At 42.6% G+C, this 14,577-nt stretch overlaps 1 long non-coding RNA gene across 1 annotated transcript; it reads right to left on the reverse strand.

The window, feature by feature from the left end:
* Positions 1–11,398: 11,398 nt before the first annotated feature.
* On the reverse strand, positions 11,399–13,263 carry LOC111528073. Its single transcript, XR_002726858.1, has 2 exons — positions 13,024–13,263; positions 11,399–12,410 (listed from the first exon to the last, which is right to left on the reverse strand). It is a non-coding gene; the product is annotated as an uncharacterized LOC111528073 (long non-coding RNA).
* Between the last annotated feature and the right edge of the window lie 1,314 nt (positions 13,264–14,577).

Here is a 14,577-nt window from a genome sequence, read left to right on the forward strand (position 1 = left end):
CCAAAAAAAAAAAAAATATATATATATATACACACACACACACACACACACACACATATATATATATATATATATGTGACTTCCCCTCTCCCACACCTCGTGGCTGCTTTCAGCATCTTCATTTTGTTACTGGTTTGAGCAATTTGGTTATCACATGTCTTGGTATCGTTTTCTTCATGGTTCTTGTGCTTGGGGCTAAACTTCTGGGATCTGTGGGTTGAATACTTCTGCTTTTTCCGTCTTTGAGGATTTTAATTCCATGTCTATTGGACTGCTTGGAGTAGTCTCACATTCTGTGATTAGCCCCACTAATGCGCTAGGTTTTTTAAACTATTATTTTTTCTATGTTACATTGTGAATTTTTTACTGTCACACTTTCAAATGTACAGTTTTGCTTTTTTTTTTTCCTGCAATGTCTAATCTGCTGTAATTTCCACTTTGTGTATTTTTTGACCTTAGGAAATTGTAGTTTTCTTCCCTAAAAGTTCAGTTTGGGCCTTTTTAATCTCTCATGCCTCTACTTAACCTTTTGAAGATGTGAGATGCAGCAATAATTGCTTTGTAAATGTTCTTTTCTGACAATTCTGGCATCTGTGTCAACTCTGCCATTGGCTCGCACTGTGTGGCCTCTGCAGACTTCAGGCTGGTTTCGTTCACACCCTTTCTCACAACGCTCTTGCAGGGATTTCCAGCACACGTGTGAGTAAAACCAAAATCAGACACACTTCTGGTTAGCTCTGGAATCCTGTTAATGGATAAACCAGTATCCACATCAAGTGGAGGAAGAGAAAATTATTTGTGTCTTCAGGGGTCATCTTCCGGTGTTATTGAGAAACACCTCTGGGCAGCATTGGAGCCGCCGTGAACCGCTGTAGCCACGGCCACCAGACTCCACCATCATCAGCTGGACAGTGAATAATTCTGTTCTCTTCCATGATACAAAATGCCTCATATGACCTGATTTTTAGACATCGTCCCAACCTCCACACGTCTAGAATAATAGGTACAATGTGTCTGTTGGTGCATAAATAAATTCATATAAAATTGTGACTACACATTCAGGAAGAATATTCACGGGGAATATTTAATGCATGCTACCTGACACAGAGACAATACATTCCTCCGTGATGTTTGCAATGCTTTGAGGAAAAGGATTACATCTTTATTCCCTTCTTTAGTTCAGTGGTTGGCAATAATATATGGACAAAGAACAAATGCATTAGTGCATTACAGCCACACCAAGCAGCGTATTAACACTGGTAATGTTTATTGAAAGAAACATTAAATATCACACCTACAAAGTATTAAGGAAACAAACTGGGTATATTATTTTCAAGGCTCGATGAAAATGTGAGGTACATTGTTCAAAAATTACTAAGAATTCTAGGACATTGAAGTAGAGCATTAAACCAAGTGCCTGTCTCTGCAGCCACACAGATCATGTGCCCGGGGGGGCTGGTCATGCCCAGAAATCACAGTTTACAACAAGCTGTTGTACAGTTCAGAATAGTTAGAAGATAATCATTCAGATGGTTGTAGCATAAAAAACAGACAAATATTTAAGGTGTTGGATACTCCATTACATGAGTTTGATTTTTACAAGTTACACGAATGCATGGAATTATCACATGTACCACCAAAATATGTACATCCATTATGTATAAGTAGAAAATTAAAATTTTTATAAATGGAGAAAAAAATGAAATCTCTGATTAAAAGTGTTAGAAATGAGAATTTAGACCTGAAAAAGCAGCTGAAATTTTAGAAGGAAAGTTTTAGCAGCAAGCCAACCTCAGAAAGCATGAGACCAAAATTCGAACTATGCAAATTTCTGGCTAACAGCGAAACTGCACATGTGCAAGGGAGATCTACGAAGCCTAGTGAAAAAGCAGAAAGAAAAAATTTAAAAACTGTAGAAAGTAAAACCCAATTTCAAGTGCAAAGAACCGAACAAAATAAACAATACCTCACAGATTTCTAAATTGCTGAAGACAGTGTAGTATTTCCTCCCAAGACCAATAATAAGTTGATTTGAAAAGAGCAATTACTCTACAGACTAGCGTTATATACCATTGGTCTAATTAGATTGGCTACGCTTAATGTTGCTATTATGTAAAGTTAGTAGTTAGGGTCTTGGACTTTTAAAATTGAAAAAAGATAGGTACTATGATGGCAAATATTAGGGTTCATACTGGAGAACAGGTGAAGTCACATTTCACTGTTGATTGAATATGCCATGGATATTTGAGCATCTTGAGTTGGTCACACCACTTTTACACTTCCATTTTGAATGCAAAAGCTTTATGCTTAAATTAAATAACGTGGCTAAGACTATTAACATGAACCTATAAAACTCAGCTCCTTGAAATAGCCCATATAAAAAGATGCTTGCTTGGGGGAACTGAATAATTTTCTGGGGACACATCTTTTCTTTGTTTGACTTGTTTGGTTAAAAAAAAATCCATTCATATTTTGGCTTGATATGCCATAACATTTTGATTTAAAGTCTGTAAACGTCAGAGAAAGACTATCTACAAAACTGTCAAGATGCATTTTGGATTGCCTCCCTACTTCCATTTTCTTCAAAAGATTTAAATGCAATTTGGATTATAAAAGTCACATTAAGCTAGAAAGACCGTGGGATGCATTTCACCTGGGGTGCTTGTTAAAAAACCAATTTCTGGGATCTCATTCCAGATCTACTCAATGAGACTCTGCAGGTGGGCCCCTAGAATCTGCTTTTTTTTATGCTTTCCAGATGTTTCTTATGCACAGTCAAGTTTGCAAACCACTGCTCTCGAGTTTTAACTGCCATTAAGTAGAACTTTCAATGGATGCAGCCCTAATTTCTGAATTATTAATGATTCATAGAATCTGCTTTTACTATACGCTCACTAAAATACATAGCTGCTTTAGCTGAAATGTACAGATGTGTTGCCTTGCCGAAAAGAAGGAAAATCAAAGCTCTGACTGAGTCATGGTTGAAGTTTAGCTGTGAGATTTGATGGCTTTTAGCTGAATTAAATGGTAGGCAAAATGTGCATCTGTTCTCCACCGCTCTCCTCTAACAGCGTTTCCCTGTCTTGAAGCTAACCCTCATGCAGGGATGTCTTATCACTGCTCACTGAATTTCAACAGAGAGACACGAGTTACAAAGTGAAGAGCGGCGGACTTCTCCAGGTTTTTCATCAGAACAGGCAGTGACAGAGCTGTGTCAGGCAGAGCCTGCTGCTGATTTAATTCGATCTTTCTAGGGAGGATTAAGGATATTGTCCTCAACCCAGTTAGAATGTTGCTGCTAAGTTTCAATGTGTCGGAGGCTTTTTCATTTTCCCGGAGCCAATGCTGGCTGGCATGGCAAGTGACAGCATTCCAGCATTTGCATTATCTTCCTTAGCGTGCACATTTTTCAACCAAGCCAGTGAAGTGGTTGGGAGGAAAGATCACAGAGCTCATAAGAAGGGCTCCTGGGCCTGCTCGGGAGGCTTGCAGAGGACATGCCCGAAGGTGTACATGAAGCCTTCTGTCCCACACCTGCCCCTTGCCTTGATGTGACTTTGACCTCAAGTGATCCACCTGCCTCAGCCTCCCAAAGTGCTGGGATTACATGCTTGAGCCACCGCGCCCAACCAACTTCTGTGTATTTATTGAGGGAGGTGATGCGGATAGGGGTGGTGTAAGGATTAGGGCATGTGAAAGAGAATGAGTCCTGGTTTGTAAGATCATGTGAGGGAGAGGGATAGGGAGTGGGAGCACAGGTTTCCGCCACCACTTTGCCTTGAAATTGGAGTCCTCAGTTACAAATTTTATAATAACATCCTCAACAAGGCCTCAGTTTGCAGTGTGCGCCTGACTTAAGGATGATTTTTAAATGACCACGTCATGTTCGTAAAGACACTTTGTACTTGTCAGACGCTTGCGTATGCACCTTCTCAGTTAATTCTTGCCAAGATTCTGTTTGATATGCAACAGATTCTGTTTGATATGCAACAGATTCTTGCCAAGATTCTGTTTGATATGCAAGGCAAGTGCTATTATCTTCACTTTATGAATGAGGAAAAGACACACAGAAGCTAATAATAAGTGGAGCTAATAATAAGTGGAGCCAACATTGGCTCCGAAATTTGTAAACTCTGATATAAAAAAGAAATCATATCTCTGGAAAGAAAACTGCTACAAACTATACACCTGCTTTCTAAAACCTGTGTGGCTCTTCACTATGGATTTTGCTGCCTTTTACCTACTCCCGTGTGCTGGCTACGTCCAGCACTGAGGACTGGGAAGGCTTCTTCCCACTTTAGGGTCATGGGGATGTCCATCCAGAATCTTAACTGTGCTTTGGTCCTGAGCTTGTCCTGGGGTGCAACATTCATTGTTCTCATTTGCTGGAGAATACAAGATCAGAATTTAAATAGTCGCTGTTTTCCAAGGTGCAAAGTGATACGCTGTTAATTGTTTTAAAATCCTATCTGTTGATCTGATTGGCTGGTATTCCAGTCTTCCCTGTTTATAGCTGTGTGTCCAGTGGGATTTGCCAATAGATCCGGGTACTTTCTCTTTCCAGAAGCACACCATAATATTGGTGTAAGATTTGTGGCAGGAACTTACTGGGCATCAACTGCAGACTGAACCAGTTCTCATTACATTCTGAAGCCAGATTTTCCCTCTGCAACGTGAATGGTATTGTCCAGGCTCTTCAATCAAGAATGTTCCATTTGAAGGCATTCCTCATCCAGCAGAAAACATAAATTTCACTTTGGAGCACCTAAGAATTTGTTTTCTCATTCACTTAACCAAATTGAACATGTAAGAACACTATTACGGAAGCTTCAATGTCAATGTGTGTGTGTATGACGATTGTTGCTAATTAAAAATGAGCCAATTTAGGACGTTTGAAGTGAAGAAGCACTCACATTCCCTTATCTCAGCATTTACACAGCGCCTGGACTGTGTGCTCTCTGCCCACATTACCTGGCTGTGCCTGGCATAGCTTCCAGCTGCAATAGTGGGAAAGAATTTAGTAGATGTTCGAACACAAATGTACTGTTAGCTTTTCTGTTGTTGCTAAGGCTGCTTCAGGTATTTTACATTTTTCTTTTCCTTCTGGGAGAGGACTTACTACTATTAACAATTCTGCACATTGCTTGAGGCAATGATAAAGCATATTACCCTATTATTTTACTCTCGTTGTTATTTGAGAAAGTGGTGGGCCAGACATGCTTGTAGATTAGCTGGTATCTTTTTGAAGCTACTGGCAAGGCTATGTTTAAAGTTTCAGTTGTAATAAAAACGTGTTAAAGCAACCAATGGCACTGTATAGGGAATGCCAGAGGGAAGGTCATTCTGTGTGTCCTGCAGCCTCAGAAGTGGGATCTTCCCCACACTTTTCTGGCAGACAATGCAATTCATAGCAGAGACATCTTTGAAGCTGCTTGGCACATGACGGTAATGAAGGATTGCTATGTGAGGCCACTGGGATTCCCACTACCACACACACTGGTGTTATGAAAGGATCCTTAGTCCCAGCACGCCTAAGAAAGCGGAATCTGATTCCTAGTCTTGGAAATCCCATCTCAGGCATGATGCCATGTTTCCAGAGCTGGAACATTTCTACTGACTTATTTCCATGACTTCTTTTTCTCCAGCCACTGAACACTCACTCCTGGTGTGTCCTTACTAAAACATTAGTTAATGTATTATTTATTCATGATAGTTCAGCTGTCTGCATAACTTCTGTGCTTTTGTTTATTTATTTAATTTATTTTTTTGAGATAGATTCTTGCTCTGTTGTCTAGGCTGAAGTGAAGTGGCATGATCTTGGCTCACTGCAACCTCTGCCTCCTGGGTTCAAACGATTCTTGTCTCAGCCTCCCGAATAGCTGGGATTACAGGCATGCACCACCATGCCCAACTAACTTTTATATTTTTAGTAGAAATGGGGTTTCACCATGTTGGCCAGGCTGGTCTCGAGCTCTTGACCTCAAGTAATCCACCCGCCTTGGCCTCCCAAAGTGCTGGGATTTTATGTGTGAGCCACCACACCTGGCCAACTTCTGTGTATTTATTGAGGGAGGTGATTCAGGTAGGGGTGGTGTAAGGATTAGGGCATGTGAAACAGAAGGAGTCCTGGTTTGTAAGATCATGTGAGGGAGAGGGATAGGGAGTGGAGCCCAGGGTGAATGAGACCAACACATATAAGAGGGAATGATAAGGAGGCGGGAGGAGAGGGGTGGTGTGCGACAGGGTTGGTGTAGAAAAGGGTGGTGTAGGAAAGGGTGGTGCAGGAAACAGGTGGTGTAGGAAAGGGTGGTGTAGGAAAGGGTAGTGTAGGAAAGGGGTGGTGTAGGAAACGGGTGTTGTAGGACAGGGTTGGTGTAGGAAAGGGGTGGGGTAGGAAAGGGTTGGTGTAAGGTGCTGACATTTGCATAAGTTGCACAGGGGTAGGAGTGGGTGATGATGGAAGGTTGGAAGAAAGTGATATTTGGGTGGAAATAACAACTTAGAAATTGAGTCATCTTTTAGCTACAGAGGAGGGTATTCCCTTCACTGTACAGTGAGAGGCTGCTGTATCCATGACTCTTGACAAAGATGTTCACTTTTTGCCTTTTCCTGCATTATTGGCATCTGGAGTTCTAACAGTCAAGAGAGACAGAGGTCATAGTGGAATCAATATTTCTATTATACATAAGAAAATCCCAGAAGGAGGGCCTACATAGATTAATCTGTACACAACCAAACTAAGATTTAAGAATTGTTTGAAGATAATCCTGGGATTATGTATCGCATTTAATTTTAAGCTTCTTTCTTTATTCCCCTTTGCTTTACATTTTCTCTCTCCTATTTCATTCCTCCTTGAAATAAAATTTGAAAATATTGTGTTTTAAATGTAGAATCAAGGAATAACAAGAAATCATCAGTTCAACTGCTATCATTCACAGTGAAATTGAATGCTTGGATGATTACTTTGTTAATTGCTAACAACCCCAAATTCTGATTCTCAATCCACAGTCTATTGAATCATATTAATCGTATCAATGGCTTGCTTTTATTTAATGGAAAAAGACAAAGAAGAGAAAGAGTGTCCAGTAGAGAGGAGGAGAAAGTGCCACAGGGAGCACCGGGGTCCTCATGACAAGTTCGCTTTATTCCACTCCATACTTCCTGTTAATTAGGAGCTTCCAATCATTGCAGTGACATGGGGTCCTACACTTCAACCCAACCCTTCCTCTTGTACTATCCCTAACTTTGACTAGTATGAGGTGAATACTTGAGCTCAGCGACTTCCCATGGCTTTCACACCTTGGGATTTGTTCTTACTCTTTTTGATATAACAACCCTCAATTAATGTTTGGTATTCTTACACAACCAGTGGGAAAACAAGTGTGTGGTACGCATCTGGAAAGCTTAGAAAAGATAGAGATAGACATATACCTAGGCTTGTTTTTATTTTAATTGAATACTTTGCAAAGGTATCTTCTATATTTAAAAATGTAAATCCAATTCAAACAGATTGATGTTGAATTAACAGGAAGTAATAAATTGGTTTATTTATCCTAGTGGAATTAAAAATCTTGCTAATCTATACATTCAATTTCTAGTCCCCAGTTTGAAAAGAGCATTTTCTTCCTTTTGAAATATATTTGAGCATAGTAACTTTCAAGGTCCTAGGTTTATTGGCATAATTTAATGGAAAAATTTATGCTCCAAAGCATCCATTTTTCTCCCCCAAGCTTTGTGGTTTTCAATTTCTCATCTACTGGGTGGCTTTTAGTTTACATAGCAGAACAGAATCTTCTCAACTTTTTGATTCCTGTAATAAAATATTCAATGGAGAACTAAGCCAAAGTTTGCTTCAACCAAGGATATGATCTCATCCTTATTCTTGTCTTTATGCTTATTGAAATACAGCTATTCCTGTATGTATTTAGCTAAGTGATAGGCTTAAGCATCAGTTGTCTTTTTTGGCTAATTTGTTTCAAAAGTGATTAAGCCCATGTTCACATAAAATAATATTTAAAACAGTAAAGCTCCATGTGCACAACAGTATTGATACCACTGTAATATCTCAAGACTAAATTATATACTCTCCTCCTAGCCCCCTTTCACTCCTTCACCCTTCACCACATAGGACACTTTCTGGAAAAGAAGTCCAGGCAAAGAGATGTTAGTTTAATTCTTGCTAACGTCACATAAAAATACATCACCAACTTGGAATTTCTGAATTCACATGAAAGGATGATACTGAGTTTACATGTGAAGTTTCATATTCCACTGGTGTCAAAATTGGTGGACAGAAAGAGTATAGGATTGTAAAGCAATTTCAAGGCAAGCTTCTAATGGCAACTTTAGCCCACAGTTTGGATCCTGTGCCCACCTGACATCTATTCTTTTTTTTTTTTTTTTTTTTTTTTTGAGATGGAGTCTGGCTCTGTTGCCCAGGCTGGAGTGAGTGGCACAATCTCTGCTCACTGCAAGCTCCGCCTCCCGAGTTCACACCATTCTCCTGCCTCAGCCTCCCGAGTAGCTGGGACCATGCCTGCCACCACGCTTGGCTAATTTTTTGCATTTTTAGTAGAGATGGGGTTTCACCGTGTTAGCCAGGATGTTCTCCATCTCCTGACTTCGTGATGCACCCGCCTAGGCCTCTGACACCTATTCTTAGCTGTAGGTGGGGACCAGGTCCTAGAAAGCTGGGGAGTCAGGGGACACCACTACAGATTTCTCTCTATTCTGCCGGCATTCTAAGTGGTTCTGTTTGGACCTAGGTGCATTAGAGCTACCCCTCAAACAGATGATGACTCTTAAGAGCCCTGGAATTTCTTTATTACCCAGGGAGTCACTGGGGACTGGCTGTAGGTGCCAGGTTTGGTGATGGCATTTTGTGAATCACTGAGCTCATTTCGGGGCAGAGCAGCTTCCTAATGGGACTATCATCTCCTCTTCCTTTCCCTCCAACACCAACCACACTTCACCGCTCTGGCCAGGTGTTTCCCAACCTACCCCTTCGTACAAAGATCAACCTGACACTGTTTGGTAGTCAGTGATATAAAGCTTGTTGTCTAAATCAGCATCTGTGATTTTACAGACTGATAGAAAGGTACAAGATAGAATATGATTCGGGACAGGAGTCTCATCAATGTGTTGCCGCTCTGTTGCATGGAATGATATGTTTTGAAGTTGGAAGTGTCCTGAAATTTCAGGACTTCATGTTAAAGATGAGAAAAATATTAGGTGTCATGCACAGCTATTTTGTGGCAGAATCAGAATTCAACTCCAAGTCAAGTTATGATATCTTCTGTGTCAGAGGAAAGTCCTTTTGATAATCCCAGAAATATTAAGACTTCAGTGGCAACGAATATTTGATTTCCACTTTGAAACGTAGGTCACATTAGCAGGATATTCCCTAAAGGAGCTTTGTATGCAGTTGGTCCTCTCTCTGTCAGCCGCATCTGCGACTCAGGTGGACCTAGTTCAACACAGCCACACTTGCTCCAGAAGCCAATTTTGTTTGGGCCGTAATATAGAGATGGTCCCATCCAGCCTTTAAGCTGCGACGTGTAGGTAGCTCTGTTTGTTACGATAGTTGAAAGGAGGAAGCCGTAAAAACAAAATCTCTTCTAAAAGCGAAATCTCCCACTATTTCATCCGATTTAAACTTGCGGAAGGTGACAGAAAACACCTGAGAGCTTTCCCAACCTCTCTTAAAAGAAGTCCTAGAAAACAGAAAGCTTTATTTCCTGATGATGTCTAAGTAATGACTAAATATGGATGCAATTTTGAACCATCGGTGGATGTTCCCAGTGCACTGTTCCTCTTTTGGGGACATCGCATCATGTTTCTTTGTCTCACTCCCTGTCCTGTCCCCCACTGAAGCGGACCTGTGCGCGGCTGATGGTTGTACCAAGATGCGCACCTTCTTCCTGTTTCCAGGGCGGTGTGACGGGAGGCAGGAGCGTGTCCGCAAAGAGGGAAGAAAAGAAAATCCCGTCGTGGCTTATTTGTCTACGGCTTTTTTGTCTACTGCTTCTGGCCCTGCTGAGATGTGAAGTCATTCTCATTTCTTCGTGTTCGGAACTATCGCCTGCGGCTTGTTGAAAACGTGGTGCTAGACCTGCCTCTCGGAGACTCGCTTCCTCTGGAAATGCCCAGCTGAGGATGCGCGTGGCGCGTGTTGCAGCACAGTGCCTGGGAGCCGGACACTGAGGACAGGTGCGGGGCGGGCGTGGGGATGGGTGCGCTGCGGCCGGACTTGGGGGCAGGTGCGCTGCGGCCGGGGGGGGGGACAGGTGCGCGGCCGGGCGTGGGGATGGGTGCGCCGCGGCCGGGTGTGGGAACAGGTGTGGTGCCGGGCGTGGGGACAGGTGCGCTGCGGCCGGACTTGTGGGCAGGTGCGCTGCGGCCGGGCGTGGGGACAGGTGCGCTGTGGCCGGGCGTGGGGATGGGTGCGCGGCGGCCGGGCGTGGGGACATGTGCGCTGCGGCTGGAGCTGGCCACACATTCTTTCACTTCCTGAATCGTAATGCCCTCAGTGAGTTGCAATTTCATATTGCTACATTTGTTTTTACTGATGTCAAATCCTGGCAGTTAAATCTCTAAAGGCTTACTAAAAAATGCGAATATATTGTGTATTTACATGTCTAAGGAGAAGACCCTTTGGCCACCCAGGAGACCAGGACTCAGGTTTTTTCTTCCAGTTAACTGTGGAGGACACGCCGTTGCTGCTGGCGCTGCTGCAGGAGGAGAAATCTCCTTGTTCTCCCTTCTTCCTGCTCTCCAGTCCCCTGTCCGGGCTTCCCGTTTGCCGAACCCAGCCAGAAGCCAGCCGAGCTCGGGAAGCGTAGTTTGCACGGGGTGTATCCAGAGACACAGTTCGGAGCAAGGGAAGCGAGAGGAAGAGATCCAACCTCAGGACAAAGGGCCAAGAACTTGGAGAGGACTTGGCCTGGGAGACCATCTAGGGTGCGCGCCTTATCCAGGGCGAGGGGCATAAAACTTCATGTCCGTTCAAAGTAGCAGAGTCTGGGCTCTGCTCTGGGAGTCAGAGCTGGGGGCCTTTAGGGCGCTTCCTATGCAGAGAGCCCAGGTTTATCAGAAAAGAAAGGAACTTTCTTTTTTACCATCTAGCCTTCACCTTGGCAGGGAGACAGGTGTTTTGAGTAGAAACCCTTCAACTCAACGTGTCAAACCAGTGCCTCAGCAGAGCTGTGCCTGGCCTGCCCGCCTCTCCCCTGCCCTCGGTTTTGGTCCAGAGTGTATTTTAACTGTCTGATGTCTCTCTTGGTTAGTGTGAGTGAAATGCCACAGAAAACCAATTGCATCCTGCGGGGAAGCTGAAATCACTGCAAACAACAATTATATTAACAGTCTAGTTAAGAATAAAAAAACAATAGGACAGATGTGCCTTGGTGGAGGTTTATTTTCTATGGAGAAATAAACGCAGTGGCTGCTTTTGGACTCCACTCTGTACAGCACGGTAATGAACGAAGAGTTAGGTGGTGACTAAAGAATTTGGATTCTTTCCTCCAGATTACAATGCTCGTTAAGGAGCAGCCTGTAATGAAATCTGGGGCGTGAGCTTAAAACCAGCTAAGTTATTATTATAAAAGTCACAGTCTGCACAGGGCTTCATAAATTCACACCAGGGAGAGCTTCTAACAGGATTCCCACCCTCCACCCCCCACGCAGACTTCAGAGCTCCTTGCTGGGTCTCCACTCAGAGGCTTATCCCATGGCCATGCAGGGAAGGCTGTTGTGTGTTAAAACACCTGGCCGCCCAGCTTCGGGAACACTGAGCACTTTCGACATGACAGTCCCCACTGGCCCACACCGCATTTCTTACCGTGAGCTTGGTTTGTAACTGCATCGTTTTGCTTAACAAGGTTTTTTTTTTTTTCCTACAGATGTAACCTTTTCCTGTGTTTCCTGACTGGGACACCAGCCGGATATTCTAGCTAACTTTGGTAGATATATATCACTGTTTCTTTACCAGCCTTGTTTTGAACAATCTACATGTTGCTTGCCCTGATCAATCCATCACTACCCTTGAAAAGGTCATGGTTCTCTCATCAGGAAACTTTTCAAAAATCCTTGGCTGTGATTTATCTTATGTTACAGGCTCTGACAGTGATTCTCCAGAAGCGAGGCCCATCAGTTTCTTGTAAGGTCATTCCCCTGCTGTCGCATGCAGAGTGAGTGTCAGTTATGCTTGCCTGAGTTGGAAGCATCCTCTTGGGTGATCTCAAGGGGGGCGAAGGCAGGGCCATGACTGGTTTCTGTGTGAGACTCACTGGGGTTAGACAGGTGGTCCACGGGGGAGAGGGAGGGTGTCCCCTGTAGGTGGTGGAGCCTCAAAGATAACTCTTATGTTCAATCCTGCTTCACCAAGATTCAGTTCACAAAGATAAGCATGCCTTGAAATATTTAATATTTTATCTTATTATATTCATATTCTGTGGTTGCCTAAAAATCCTTCAGTATGTTATAAACAAATGTTTCTGATTCCCTGTAAGCTTCGTAGGGACATTAATTATTACTGACATGAGGAATTAAAGGCAGCCTAGATATTATTTTTAGAAATTACAGCATTTGAAAATCATGTTCAGTGAATTTCAGAGAAATTATATGTATCCTATTTAATACTCAGTAATGTTTAGTGAAAGGGTCAGACACTGTGGGGTGAAAAGTGGCATTATGAAGTCAAATAATTTGTTTTCATGTTTAGGAAGACATTCTGAGGGAGATAGTTTTGGTTATATGAATTCTCTGTGATAAGGGCAAAATCAGATGTTATATAGGAAGAATTTATGATACCCACACAATTGCAAAATCTGTTTTCCCATTCAATAATCTCAGCCACCTAAAATATGTCCAGTGTATATTTTCTGTTTTTTCTAGATACATTGTCATTTCAAATGCTCATTTATTCCAGAAGCACCTGTTAGGACATTGTACTTATTTCCTTTTAGTATAAGGTCCTGTGTTGCCTACTGAGAATGAAACACTGAAGAAGACAGAAAGTCCCACCTTGAAGAGCTTCCAAGTGTAGTGAGTCTCCTGGCATCAGGTATGGCTGGTACTGTGGAAACACTCGGCTGACTGTGCAGGAGACACTGGGTAGGAGGCGGAAGGCGATGGCAGGAAATCAAGTTCAGGTGCAGGGGACACTCCTGAGAGCATTCCTGCTCTGTCCCGTGGCCTGAGTGGCCTTCTCAGTTGCACAGGTAGGTTTTCTCTGCTCTGCACTCCCTCTCTCCCAAGGCACCCTTTAGAAAAGTGTAAATTTGTAAGGGTGGTTAGCCCTTGACTTTATCCAATGTCTGCAGTAGGGGCACCAACACTAGGACTGAAACTAGAGCTTACTATTGTTGATCAAACCGCCAGGGTTAATAAGTCACATAAGTTACATTTATGGACTGGGAAAGAAATGGAAGAAAGTCAGAGTACAAGTAATAAAGGGTTACCAGGTCTCTAGACCTGAAAGGGCTAATACATTCATGCAGTAGGTGTCCGGGATCCTCACATGGTCCTTCAGGTCCTTCATGCCTAGGAACATGGTTGCTCATCCTCACTACGCAGACCAGAGCCTGCCTGCCTTTCGTGGTCCTTCGTACTTAGGAACATAGTCACTCATCTTCACTACACAGACCACAGCCTGCCTGCCTTTCGTGGTCCTTCATGCTTAGGAACGTAGTCACTCATCTTCACTACACAGACCACAGCCTGCCTGCCTTTCGTGGTCCTTCATATTTGCAGTGTGTGGGTTGGAGCTGCTTTCTTAGCCTTGACAGTGACTGAAGGGAATATCAGAGTCTGTTAATGAATGATGCTTGGAGATTTCATTTTCAAAATATATTTTAAAATTACCTAATTATATGATATTGCATTGGAAAGTTCTTAGATTAGGTTTCACTTTAGAAATGTGATTTGGCCCTAAGAGTGATATGAAAGAAATGTGTTCCTAATTATTCCCAGATAATTAAAATTGATGCTGTTATTGATGCTTGTTGAATTAGATGCAAAGGGAAGACATCTTATTGTTTAATAATTCAAATAATTTGAATTAGATTTTAAATTGGCCTCAGGAAGGTCCCCTCAGTTCATTTACTGATAACACATTCCCAAACTGATGATTCTAACTACTTACCTTTGAAGGAAAAAATTCGGCTTTCTTTCCTCAGTTCTCCTCTCCCTCCTCCTTGAGAGTAATGTGCTGTGGTGGAAGAAAGCTTGCCTGAGTGTTTGGGAGCTTACGTTTTAGCTTGGCCTCCAATATTTCCTCACAGGAAATCTCTAAAGCCCTTTGAATTCAATTTCCCCAGTGGCAAAATGGAGCTAGTAATGCAACCTCATGCAACCCACAGAGACTCAAATGAGAGAACTGATATGAAGACGTTGTCACAGCTGCAAAACATTACATAAATGCAAGGTGTTAGAAATACTGTAATTATATAAATCCAAGGTATTATAATTACTAGTTCTGGGTCAATACAAGGCATTCCATGCACTGGAAAATAACTACGTAGGGCCGAACGGTGCATCACGAGTGTCTCCTCCTGCTGCTGCTCCCCGGGTCTTCCG

The sequence above is a fragment of the Piliocolobus tephrosceles genome, chromosome 3, assembly GCF_002776525.5.
Source record: "Piliocolobus tephrosceles isolate RC106 chromosome 3, ASM277652v3, whole genome shotgun sequence".
In the NCBI taxonomy this organism is placed as follows: Eukaryota; Metazoa; Chordata; class Mammalia; order Primates; family Cercopithecidae; genus Piliocolobus; species Piliocolobus tephrosceles.